This window comes from Pinus tabuliformis, chromosome 4_1 (genome assembly GCF_031772625.1).
Source record: "Pinus tabuliformis cultivar Carrire ecotype Pingquan chromosome 4_1, CPIR1, whole genome shotgun sequence".
Taxonomy (NCBI): domain Eukaryota; kingdom Viridiplantae; phylum Streptophyta; class Pinopsida; order Pinales; family Pinaceae; genus Pinus; species Pinus tabuliformis.
In genome coordinates this window covers 365,992,659-366,004,527 of record NC_142303.1, presented here as the reverse complement: position 1 = coordinate 366,004,527, position 11,869 = coordinate 365,992,659, and the positions used below count along the sequence as shown (strand labels likewise).

At 33.4% G+C, this 11,869-nt stretch overlaps 1 pseudogene across 1 annotated transcript; it reads right to left on the bottom strand.

The window, feature by feature from the left end:
• Window positions 1-10,254: 10,254 nt before the first annotated feature.
• Window positions 10,255-11,865, bottom strand: LOC149175834 (actin-7-like; annotated as a pseudogene). Its single transcript, XR_016258024.1, has 3 exons — window positions 11,532-11,865; window positions 10,736-11,353; window positions 10,255-10,616 (listed from the first exon to the last, which is right to left on the bottom strand). The product of XR_016258024.1 is annotated as an actin-7-like (transcript).
• Window positions 11,866-11,869: the final 4 nt, after the last annotated feature.

Sequence of the window (11,869 nt, the reverse complement as noted above, 5' to 3'; positions counted from 1 at the left end):
ATATTTTTCATCCAAGCAACATTAATCTTGTATTTTGGACACCCTTCCATGAGAGAAAAGAATTTGTACATTTAAGGTTTGGATGGCTTTTTACAGTCTTCTGGGAAAAAAATTTGAAAACGACAAGAAGGGATAAGTGCATCTATCTTCTCAAGATAACCTAGGCCATACTTTGACATACCAACAGGTCTCATTTTACTAAACATCTGAGTCATGGATCTTCATTTTCCAGGGACGGGAGGTCATGGATAATAAGGACTTCATCATGAGGGAATGAGATGTCGTTGCATTTAGGATTTGGACATGAGTTATTTAACAGAGCAAAAGGAGCTTCTCCAGTTCTTGGATTATGATTTTTATGGATGGTTAAATGTACAAGGCATTTTAGATTGACTAGAGATTGGCAAGTAGGGCATTTAACTTCTAGTTTAGAAAAAATTTAAAACTTGAGTGAGTTCAAATAATTCAACATGGAGACAATTTGTACATATGGAAGATGATGTGGTAGATGCTTCAACGGGAATGGGTTTAGACCTTTTGTAATCTATTACTGCATGTTCTATGTCTTCGGGGAATAGTAGATCTGCGAGGGAAAGACAAGGGTGCAGAGGAAAAATCTTCTCTTATTTGTGCAGAAGTAATGTTCTATATTTTAGGTATTCTAGGAATATCTATCACCCAATTTTTAGGAAAACTTAGCTCTTCCCATTTTATTGTTTGGTGTTCAATCTTCTGATTATGAGCATCTGTGAGAACGAACACTTGATTTTGACTCTTGGCTAGGAGAATGCAAGACTGCAGGGTAGAGGGTGTTAGTATGGCAGAAACAACCTCTAGTATGGATGGGAATACTTGTTCTTTTTCTCCTCATATCAAAGCGAGAAGTATTTATTTGCAATTGTAGTACGTCTTTGAGGTGTTCATCATACACATAGATAGAGAAATTAGGATAGAAATCAAACCAAACAGGTTCATTTGACAAAGGTGTAACAATCCCTCCAAGAATAGAATCAGTATATTTGTTATGAGTCAGGTCTCGAATAGTATCTAAGACAAAAGTGTTCAACCCTCTGTGGGTTAAAGCAGAAATTCCCACTTGGATACAACCAATATGCAAATAGTAAGTATTATGCTTCTTAGCTTCTTTTTGTAATTCTTTGGGATCTAAGAGAGGAATAGTCTGTATAGTTTCAACATTCTCTTGGACCTCACTGATGCATTCATTTATAGAGACAAGGGTAACCGCTTTGAGATGAAACATAGAAAGGTCTGCATACACTTCTGATGGACTAATTAACGGGAGTTTCCAACATGAAGCAGGATGGTTTTCTACTATTTCTATCTCGACATAATTTATCATAGAAGATGAAGCTTTATCAAAGAGATTTGTAATATTTGTATTACTGGAACTTTGTTCTTGGTCTTGAACTTCTCGAAAAGAAACAAATCTTCTTCCAGCTTCCATTTTATATAAAGAAGGGTTTATAGTACTACTGGGTGAACCAAACGTTATTGGCTCTGATACCAATTTAGACCGCGTGGTCGTAGAGGCTTCCTCTGGTGGAGAATGAAGCTTGCAGAGATACAAACTGATGAATTTTCTACAGGAACTATTACACAAACCTTCAAACAAGTCTAATGCAAAACACACTCTTTGATGGCCTCCTGCCTATGCGAGGAAACTGCACTCTAGGACTCTAAGCAAACCTTCGGTGAATCTTAGATGAACTTCACAATAGTCATAAGTTTTATAACTCAAAATTTACGTAGATACTAGACATGCATTGATCAACAATAAACTTCTTCTTTATTGAATTCTGAATAGCTGGTGATAGATATACATAAAGTCTCTAATCTTTCCACAGATGTACTACTAAGGCATTTATCAGATATTCTAACTCAAAATGAGCATATAAACTGACGGCTACCTGGCCATTTGCAGACTCTGTCTTTGAATCAGAGAACTTTGAAACAAACAAGACTCAATCCTAAAAGTTTGGCCACTTTAGGTTCTCACCAGGATTGTTTGTCCTGATTTGAAAGCTTCTCATACTTATTACAATCTATGAGAATATTTTTGTGTTGCAAGCAGATCACTTAAGAAGCTCAGATGTAGAGAAGGGAGTAATTCTTGACTTCAAAACTCTAAGACCGAATTCCCCTAATGCTTACTCCTCTCCTTATTTATAGTAATCGAGAGGATACCAAAAGCATCTTCAAAAGATAACTCATAACCTTTCTGTAGGATTAGATGAGATGTGAGTCAAATCCCACCAAAACTCAGAGAAGTGCTCCGAGTCTCATCACAGTGTTCCGGATCTAACCTAGTGTATCAAATGATTTACAAAGTGGAGATTTTGTCGAAATCCCATGAAATCGATCACAATCATAATCATGTGACTAGACATTACATTACACAGTGGATACCTTTATTGTGCAAGGTCCACTAGGAATGAATAATGAGTACAATTATGAAGCCCCCAATAGGGTGGAGTGAGGGAATCTTATTTTGTGATGTAGATTATTGTCCCATGCCTTTGTCAAAATCCTATGAACTATCATGGGCTTTCCAAAAATAATTTGATGCTTAACTTTAGTCATGATAGCCCAGTGGTGGTGTTTGGACATAAAATCTAGGAGGATCTCATTGTCAGAATATTTATTGAGATCCAAGACAACTGTATAGGATAAATCGAAGCATTCTCGACCTTCAATTTTTTCACATTCCTACTGACGAGCACATTCGAAATAGAGTGGGTCTATGACAGAGTTGTTGAGTCCAAACATTCCCCACCATTCAGTGAGCCATTGCAGTCGATGGTGAAGCTGAGTGAGGAAAACTGACCCAAATTTCATCAGTGTGTAGTATGTACAACCTGGTTTATCTCTGCAAAATAGATTCCTCCATAATTTTTATATGCAGAAAAATTATAGATAGTACTAGGAAAAACCAAGGTTGGGTCATGATGTGGCCATAGCAATTTTAGTTCAAAAGATGGATCTCTTTCTCGATTGATCACAAAATATTTGTGATAAATATTGAATCGATTATTTTCTTCCTCCCAAACTTCAATTAAATCTTTAAAATGAAGTTTTAATTCCTCTTGTGCTTCTTTTGCTAATTTGCTGGAGAGGCTATATACCATGCCAGGAATTCATCTGCTTGATTTTGGATATATTTTTCTTTCTGGAACCAGATGCCGAAGATCTCCATGTGGTTGGAGGTTTGCATTTAACACTTGTGTGTTTCATAGTTGCCAAGTTGGTCTCCAACTGTCTGTATAATCTTGCCATCAGGTAGAATCTAGAATTTCTCTATAGATTTCCTGGTTGCGCTAGACATCCCATTCAGTGACAATGAGCATGAGGTGTGTCGGCCCTTGGAGATTTTCTCTGCTAAGAAAATCTGGAATGCAATTTGTGACACCCTTAATGTGTTAAATACAATTCAAAATATAACATATATTATTAAATAAAGATTAGTATAGAATATACTATATTATGGTTTATAAGATATTTAACAACCTACCATATTTATGATAATACAGTATATTATATATTTAAGTATTTTATCATCTTATTAGTTCTTAATTCCTTTTAGTATTTTTGTTAATTTTTTAATGGGCCTCAACCCCATATTTTATTGTTGACCCTGTTTTAGTTATTGGTTATTTTTCTTTATATATATATATATATATATATATATATATATATATATATATATATATATATATATATATATATATATATATATATATATATATATATATATATATATATATATATATATTTCTTTCTTTCTTTTGACTTGTGTATATTTTTGTTTTATTTTATTTATTTTCCATTAATTATTTTTTATTTATTTTATTTTATTTTATTTCTATTAATTATTTTTATTTATTAAATTAATTAATCTTCATAGCTGTTACTTAATAATATTTGTTTTTAATATATTAATAAATTAATATCATAATTTAAATATTATTGTTCAAATATAGCCGTTACTTGAAATTTTGGTCTCTACATTTCTCTCTATTTAAGCTTTTGTCATGGTCTGCCTCACCACACTTGTTGGTTCGAAACACGTCGGCCCAAAATTTCTCTTATGTGATTTCTACCGAAAGACTTTGCTTAATTCATTATGGATCACAGAATCCTGAATACAGCAAATAATATTGAGGTTTATAATATTAATGTTGGGACTTGATGTTATTGACATTTATATCAATATTCTTGAGGTTTATACTATTAATATATTGATGCATTGATATTAATGTATTGTTGCTTTAAAATTTATTAATGGTATATAATGTATTAATATTAATGTATTTTATTAATGTCTTAATTGTTTGAAATGTGGTTGTTACATTATTTATGCTTTATCTTTATTATTGTATTCTTTAAGTTTATAATAACTTTATAATATTTAATGTTACATAGATTGTCTCATTTTGAAAACCAACCATGGTCAACCCTTGTCCAACATTGCATTATGATGAAGATTGTCTTGATATGAAGACCAATCATGGTCAAGTGTGAGTAACCATGTTCGAAGGTCACATTTTGATGAGGGCTATCTGAATATGAAAATCAACCATGATCAAACATGTTTATTTTAGGGTTTGTAATATTTATCTTAAAAATATAAACCTTAGGTTTATAATATTCATCCCTTTGGTTTAATATTATTTTCTTGGGTGCATAATCCCTTGGGATTTTAATATTAATCCTTTTAATATAATGTCCACTTCAGTTTATTGCCAGGGTTTGATATTATTCCCTTGGGTTTATAATCCCTTCGTTTTTTAGTTTCTTCTGTTGTGTTTATTATTCCCTTCGTTCATGATATCAATCATGGTCGACCATGGTCAACCATGGCGAATCATGATCAACCATTGTCGTCCATGCTCAACCATTTGTTGTGAAATCAATCATGGTCAACCATGGTTGATCATGCTCAAGCATGCTCGAATGTCGTAATGTGGCAAAGCATTTCTCAATATGGGAACAAGCATGGTCTAGCATCACATTATGACAAGCATTGTATTTTTATTTTGGGGTTTATATACCTTGGTAGTATAATATTAATGCCTTGGGTCCAACGTCACATTGTGATAAATATTGTCTCAATATGAAATTCGACCATGGTTAACAATTCCCAACTATATTTATTGAAGGGTTTATAATATTTATCTCAGGGCTTATGTACGTAGGGTTTAATGTTGTTCCCTTGTGTTTATAATATCAATTCCTTCGTTTTATTAATTTAAGGGTTCATATTCCGAGGGTTTGATATTATCCCTAGGGTTTACTATTATTCCTTTTGGTTTATAATCCCTTGGATTTTATAGTATTTGTTCTATGGGTTTAGTATTCCCTGTATGGAATTCTACCATGGCCAAGCCAACTACAATTGTTTTAGGGTAAAAAGTATTTTCTTAGGGTTTATATAGCTCCAGTTTATAATATTAATGCTCTGGGTTTAATATTATTCGTTTGGGTTAATAGTCCCTTGGGATTTTACTATTAGTCCCTTGGGTTTATTATTCCCTTATGTTTATAATATTAATCCCTTAGGTTTATTGTTCCCTTTTTTTATTGTCCCTTGGGTTTATTGGTGTAAGGGTTCATATTCCTAAGGTTTATTATTGTTTTGTTGGGTTTATAATATTTATCTTAGGGTTTATGATTTATAATATTAATCCCTTGGGTTTAATATTATTTCCTTGGTTTTTTTATATTAATCCCTTGGGTTTATAATATCAATCCCTTAGGTTTATTAATCAATGGGTTCATATTCCTAGGGTTTAATATTATTCATAAGTTTATAATATTAATCCTTGGGTTTAATATAAATCCCTTGGGTTTATAATCATGGTCAACCATGGTCAACCATGGTTCAATGTCACACTGTGACAAAGATTGTCTCGATATGAAAACCAATCATGGTGAAACATGGTCAACCATTGTCCAACGTCGCATGAAAATCAACCATGGTCAACCATATATATTTTAGGGTTTATAATATTTATCTTAGGGTTTATATACCTTGGGTTTATAATATAATTCCCTTGGCCTTAATATTATTCCCTTCTGTTCATAATCCCTTAGGGTTTTAGTATTAACCTCTTGGGTTTATTATTCCCTTGGGATTATTAATCTAAGGGTTCATATTCTTAGGCTATAATATTATTCATAGGGTTTATAATATTAATCCTAGGTTTTAATATAAATCCCTTGGGTTTATAATGATTTTGTTAATATAATAATAATAATTAAAAATTACCATTAAAAATTTTATAATTATTATCGTATTTATAATATAATTATAATAATATTTTATAATAATATTATTATTTTTATATTATTATTAAATTTATATATTTATTAATATCAATATTAATATTAATATTGATATTGATATTAATATTATTATAAATAATATGACGCCTATCAGCGTATATCAACCACATTTATTAATGTTGTTGTGCTAGCTAGTATTAAATAAAGACCAGTATAAAATATACTATATTATGTTTTATAAGATATTTAATAACCTACCATATTTTTCCCTTCTCACAACCGACCATCTTTATTCAGCGTAGTACAAGGAGGCATCGTTTTTCTCAGAGAACAATGGAATTTCCAGTAGGGTTTAGATAAATATTTGGCGGAATTTTTTGGAAATCTGAGTTATAGTTGTCAAACTTTAGGATTTTGGGTGTCCCAAGGTTTTTGTCGGTGTTGAATCCATTTCCACCATAAAAAGATGATTCAAAGATTCTCAAAATCAGATTTTGAAAAAATAATGATTAGATTCCAACTATAAAAGAAGGTAAAGACGAAATTGATGCTCAATAGACAACGCCTTTTTATTCAAACATGGCCTTGATTATTAAAAAATCTTACACCTAATGGAAACATAAGGAAACTATATTATTATTAGATGAAAATAGTGACATATATAATGTAAGATATAGTATAATTTATAGACGAAATGACTTTTCTCACAATCATTTTTCTGATTAATTTTAAGTAAAACTCGACAAAGATTTTTAAAAACTTGAGTTTTTGTTCTTTAATTTGTAAAATTAATGTGCCCCATGGGTTTTTTAGGGTGCTAAATCCATTTATGCATTCAAAAATATATTTTAAACAACAAAATATCACATTCTTGCTGGAAATTGTGTCGTTGGATTCTGGTGAAAAAGGTTATTTTGTCTATAAGTTAGACAATGCCTATAATGTAATATTATATAAATATAAATTAATATCTACTAGCATTTGCACCAGATGTTGCAAAGAAAACGTCATAAGGCAATAGAAAAGGAATTATATAAATATAAATTAAGATCTACTATCATTTGCACCAGATGTTGCAAAGAAAACGTCGTAAGGCAATAGAAAAGGAACTAGTAGCTTGAAGTGTCTTGTAAAATCGATGCAATCTCTACACATCATTATAATGTTTCAAAATTATATATTTACAATGTCAAAGATCATTCAATCAACATTTATTACCACGACAAAGAACAATATAAATACCTGGAAAATAGGTTTGTGATGACCCTATGAGGACACAATCTCTACACATCATTATAATGTTTCAAAATTATATATTTACAATGTCCAAGATCATTCAATCAACATTTATTACCACAACAAAGAACAATATAAAGACCTGGAAAATAGGCTTGTGATCACCCTATGAGGACACAAATGAGAATGTTGAAGGTACTTTCCTTGGAAACAACTTTTGAATGGTGCTAGATAATATCTACAATAAACATACGATAGATATTGTATAAAAATAAATATTGGAAACATGTTAAAATTCTAATCAAAATCAATGTATCTATCTATCTATGTTTTTTTATTATATAAAGACTAAAGTCATGATAAGTCAAGTTGACTGTTAGGCATGGATCTCTTGACCTTGCACAAAAGTTTGTATAAAATACCATAGATGTTGTAAGCCATTGTTGAGGGTGGGGACAGATGGCAAGAGGCACAAAAAATCTGATGGCTTCTTCAATGTACCAAGCATTCTTGCAACAAGCTGCATTGTGATGATCTCCATTATCCAATGATGTCCATGTGATTTGAATACAAGAAAGTTAGAAGTGACCATCTTGACTACTGTGATAGTAATAAGAATCCTGCAGACAAATATCCCACCAAACCTAATTACAAGGTCATCCCATCATAAAGAAATATATACATAATAACATATATTAAACAAGAGGGCATGGGTCCAAGCATCACACCATACATAAATAGGAAGCAGAGTACCAGGGTACATTGAAGCAGCGTGAAAATTTTCACCACGATCTTGATCCTTTGCCTTCTCTAGAAGGTACGATCTTGAAAGGTCTTATTCATCTCTAATACATAACCAAAATCGATGCACTAGAGTTAGAAATAAGAACATGGTCACAATTCCCCCTCAACACTAGCATTGATCTGTTTCCCAATTCCTTCCTCTCCAATGCCAAAATGAGGATGGGGATGATGCAGCCCTGGCAGTGTCAAACTTGAGTATGAGGTGCACATCATCATATACTTTTCTCTTTTGTGGATCAGACAAAGTACCATAAGCCTAATTTATCTCAGAAACAAGGTTAGTGGTTGTCTCAAGCTGGTGCAAAGGCATGACATCATAGTGGTATTTCAGTGCGAGTATTCTATATGCAACCCTGATATCATTGCAGGAGGCATGACAAGAGACACCCAAAAGAGCATAGTGATCCTTTTTCCTCCTGAAAGCCATATCCCTCTTTTCTTTTGTTGCAAAACTGGCACTGATGGTTCTGCCATTGAAGTTGTGAGAAGCCCTTAATACCACATTTCCAAGACTCAGCTGATTAATTAAAATTGGGTTGCTTGTGGTACTTGTTGGGAATATCAATTCTCCCATAATCAAAGGGGATTGGAACTGATGCTAATAGTGGGGAACAAGAAGTTTCACATCGTTGACCAAGGTTCCATTTCCATATGATAATATGTCAGTCTATATGCAAAGGGAAGTGATTTCTTCTCACTAAGCAAGCCAATAAATAGATCATGCCTAGCATAACTATGTTCAGCTCTGTTTTGTCAGAAGTAGTGGATCCTTGTGCTTACTCTTTGAGGACAAAAAGGACTTAAGAAATCAGTTCAGGGAAAATAAAATCTCAGCAAGCCTGATACATGAATATATAACTGGATGTGTTTCACTCTCATATATGTGTTTCCAAAAAACGAAATGTTTAGGGACAAAAAGTGTATTTGGTGAGGCTTTGCCCACAACTAAGAGGTAAGACTATATCCATGAATATTGGGGCTACCAAAATATTTCAGGTAGGTAAGTAGTATGTTGATTCTCAGAGATGTACATCTGGGATGGTAACTTGCACCATATCCATGAATCATATCCATACTCACATTGAGGTCAACTAGGTACCTAGTTGATGTAGTGCAATGATCTATGCATACACTGTTAATGAGAAGAACTTGTAAGGGATGTGTAAGGTATTATGTTTTTTCTACTGTTAGTGTTGATCCTGTTATGGACAATTATAAACATTTTAGCCTCCCTGTCTTAGGGACTACTGATATGCATTGATATCAGTATGTTATTGATGCAAGTTTCACATTAAGGAAGGAAGGCCTATGGCATATTCCATTACTAGCAATGTGAGGAAGAACCACGAATCTGGCACATTAAAAACACCCAAGAGAACGATCCAATGTGTCAAGGGAACTCAATATTTAGACAATTACCCTATATGTGTCCTCCTTGGTACCTGATCTAGCAGAGGTTATATTTTACCAATCTAATTCCATAAGTCCAGCAAAATAACTATTTTATACTTCATGACACTTGTGATTCAAAAGCTTAATATTAGTAGATGCAGAAAATCAATAGAGAATTTATAGGTGCATTATTTCTGCTTATATTGTATTGCAAATTTCTTATCTGTTGAATCATATTTAACCCGTACTCTTTATATCATGGTAGTCTTTATTTCTGAGGTAAGTTAGGTCTTCATGGCTGTGGAGATAACTTTCATATGTGGTCATCCTGCAACATCACTCCTAAATATTGACATAAAATAGGCTCAATTAGACTTAATAGTAAATACTATGTTTAAAGCCACAAGCCTTCGAAGAAATTCAGAACAAAACATGCAAAAAGTTTTCAACAGCATGGTAACAGCTCATCCTTGAATCACAATCATGCATAGACATTTTACACATGCTAAAGGTTTCCCAATCCATATGAATATATAAGAAAATATAAAGAATCAAGCAAGATAGGGTGGAAAATACCAACACAATTTAAATTTGGCCAACATATGGATTCCAATGCAATCCTTTAGCACAGGCTCAAATTATTTCATGAATCCAAAGAAATGAACAACCCAAGCCCCAAAACTGGCTCAGGAAAGTCAGTGCACAAATAAACACAAAATCCTCTCTTTACAATGCTAGTCCTCCATAGAACCTAAAACTAACAAGGCATATGCATCCAGTTCTCCTCCCAGATAGAAGTACCAAACGTCCAAAAATCTAGAAGCACTTCCTGTGAACAATTGAGGGGCCAGACTCATCATATTCTGATTTGAAATCCACATCTACAATACACATAACAAGTGTAGATTTTTAGGTGAATCCAAAACTTTTTCCTTGATAAAATTAAGAAGCGATAAACCAGATACAATATGCAAAATGAAGCGATTGGCAGTTGTAGTACATACCTGCTGGAAAGTACTGAGATAAGACAAAATAGACCCTCCAATCCAGACACTATATTTTCTTTCTGGAGGTCCCACCACCTTAATCTTCATGCTACTGGGAGCCAGTGAAGTAATTTCCTTACTCATTCGATCTGCAATCCCTGGAAACATTGTGGAACCACCACTGAGCACAATATTCCCATACAAGTCTTTACGAATATCCACATCACACTTCATAATAGAATTGTAAGTAGTCTCATGGATTCCAGCTACTTTCATTACTAATAAAGATGGCTGGAACAACACTTCTGCACATCTGAACCGTTCTGCACCAATGGTGATTACCTGGCCATCAAGAAGCTCATAGCTCTTTTCTAATGAAGAGCTAGATTTTGTAGTCTCCATCTCCTATTCAAAATCTAGAGATACATAGGCTAATTTCTCCTTCATATCTCAGACAATCTCGTGCTCTGCAGTGGTGGTGAAGGTGTACCCACGTTCTGTAATAATCTTCATCAATGTATCCGTTAGATCATGCCCAACAAGGTCCAGTCTGAGTATGGCATGAGGAAAAGCGTATCCCTCATAAATTGGGATAGTGTGTGTGACACCATCACCAAAATCAAGCACAATACCTAGGATGATAAGTGTAAAATAGTTAGTGACAACCTAAAATAAGATCTTAACAAAATGCATGTGTTCGTGCAACTTATAACTCTTAGAAGTATCAATTCAACACAACTATTTGTGGAAATGGACATAAGAGATCCAAAATTAATGGCTGAAAAGGGATGGAATAATAAAAAAGCGTACGAGTGGTTCATCCACTTGCATAAAAAGAAAGTACTTCTTGGATTGCAACATACATGGCAGGCACATTGAAAGTCTCAAACATTATCTGTGTCATCTTTTGTCTATTAGCCTTGGGGTTAAGTGGTGCCTCTGTGAGAAGCACAGGGTGTTCCTCAGGGGCCACTCGGAGTTCATTGTAAAATGTATGATGCCAAATCTTCTCCATGTCATCCCAGTTGGTCACAATACCATGGTCGATCGGATACTTGAGAGTCAAGATACCCCTCTTTGACTAAGCTTCATCTCCAACATATGCATCTTTTTTCCCCATAACAACCATCACACCAGTATGTCTTGGT